Genomic DNA, 2441 nt, shown 5'->3' with positions numbered 1-2441 from the left:
AAATACAATAGTAAAAGGTCCTATATATAGAAAACTAGTAGCCTAGGGTTTACAGAGATGAGTAAATGACATAAAAATCCACTTCCGGGCCCACTTGGTGTGTGCTTGGGCTGAGCATTGAAGCATTTTCGTGTAGAGACTCTCTTGGAGTTAAACGCCAGCTTTTATGCCAGTTTGGGCGTTTAACTCCCATCCTTGTGCCAGTTCCGGCGTTTAACGCTGGGAATTCTGAGGGTGACTTTGAACGCCGGTTTGGGCCATCAAATATTGGGCAAAGTATGGACTATCATATATTGTTGGAAAGTCCAGGATGTCTACTTTCCAACGCCGTTGAGACCGCGCCAATTGGGCTTCTATAGCTCCAGAAAATCCACTTCGAGTGCAGGGAGGTCAGAATCCAACAGCATCTGCAGTCCTTTTTAGTCTCTGAATAAGATTTTTGCTCAGGTCCCTCAATTTCAGCCAGAAAATACCTGAAATCACAGAAAAACACACAAACTCATAGTAAAGTCCAGAAAAGTGAATTTTAACTAAAAACTAATAAAAATATACTAAAAACTAACTAGATCATACTAAAAACATGCTAAAAACAATGCCAAAAAGCGTACAAATTATCCGCTCATCAGTGATACACTTGAGAGAAAAGTCTAGAGTTATTTTCTGATTTCTTTAGGTTGGTTAAGTGTCTTGTATCTTGTACCTGTTTGGTATCCCTTTCTTAGTTGGGTTAGCACTAAGAGTGAATAGTTAGGTGTTAGCATAACCAATGTCAAGTTAGGTTAGAACTTGAGTGTGAAATTAGTGTATGTAATACTTTTAACTATAGTGGAAATTCCTCCATTGTTGTGGAGGAGACTGGACGTAGGTTGCATAGCACAAGGCAACCGAACCAGGATATATGCTGGTGTTAGCTTTTCTCTTTTCTGCTGTGTTCTATTTTTCTGATATTCATGAGACAAAAATAAATTGTCTCATAAATTTCCACTGCTGAGTACAAACAGAATCAGATTTGAAAGTTTTGTTAAAAAAAGGGTTATAACAGCTACGAAAAGGAAAGCATAGATTCAACCCCCCTTCTCTAAGCCTACCACAACCTTCAATTGGTATCAAGAGCTAAGGTCTCAAGAATCAAGCTTAACCGCTTGGAGCAAAGATCCAATGGTGAACAACTTGGGCACAACTACTGTTGCCTACACTCTCACTAAAGGCCAATCAAACAACCGGCCACCTTTCTTCAACCGGAAGAACTACTCCTACTGGAAAGAAAGGATAAGGATCTTCATCCAATCCATTGACTACAACATATGGACGATTGTTGTGAGCGGTCTCAAGATCCCAACAAAAACAAGTACTGATGAAGTGGTGACTCCAAAAGAAGAAGCTGAGTGGAACGAAGATGACAAGAAGAAGATAGAGCTGAATGCTAAAGTAATCAACCTTCTTCACTGTGCTATCAGCTTTGAAGAGTACCGAAAGGTGACAGCCAAAGAAATATGGGAAAAACTCCAAGTTACACACGAAGGCACTAAACAAGTCAAAGAAACGAGGATTGATATGCTGCGAAAAGAGTACGAGATGTTCAGATGAAGGATGGAGAAAGCATTGATGAAGCGTTTGAGAGATTCTCAATCATAATCAACAACCTTGATACTATATGTACAAACTATGCAGAACAAACCTTGGTGAAAAAACTCCTTAGAAGCCTCACAAAAGAATGGGAAAACACTGCCACTGTCCTAACCGAGAGCAACAACATAAGTCCCATAACCTATGATGAGCTGAGAGGAAAACTCCTTGCTTTTGAAGCCACACACACAAACACAGACTCAAAGAAAAAGGGAATAGCCCTCAAGTCACAGATAGAACCGAAAGAGAGTGAGTCTAGTGATGGTATTTCAGATGATGAGCTTTTGTTTTTTGCTAGGAGATTTAGAAGGATGATGAAGAACAAGGGCAAATACAAGGGTTCAAGTTCAAATGACCACAAGTTCAACCTGAGCAAGGTGACGTACCATCACTGCAAGGAGGCTAGATACTTCAAGCTAAACTGTGCAAAGCTCAAGAAAGAGGACAAAGGAAAGAAGGAAAGGAAGAGAGTACTCATGGCAGTTTGGGAGGATCTTGAAAATGACTCAAATGAAGAAGAAGAATCTGAAGGTGAAGACAAAGATTGTTTCATGGCTGGAAACAACAACCTTGATGAGGTAAATTACTATGATTTAACCATAGATGATTTACATGCTATTATTGATGATCTCACCTTAAATACATCAAAATTGCTAGATAAATACAAGGAGTGCAGATCTAAAAGAGACGTGTTAAGAGCTGAAAATGATTTTTTGAAAGAAAAAGTGAAGGAAACTGAATGTGCTTTGGACATTATTGAAGAAAACAGATTTTTAAAATCTGAACTTGAAAAATTAAAAGGAAAGCACATTAGA

Source organism: Arachis duranensis, chromosome 1, assembly GCF_000817695.3.
Source record: "Arachis duranensis cultivar V14167 chromosome 1, aradu.V14167.gnm2.J7QH, whole genome shotgun sequence".
NCBI lineage: Eukaryota > Viridiplantae > Streptophyta > Magnoliopsida > Fabales > Fabaceae > Arachis > Arachis duranensis.
The sequence above is the reverse complement of the archived record's forward strand: the minus strand, read 5'-3'. Positions refer to the sequence as shown.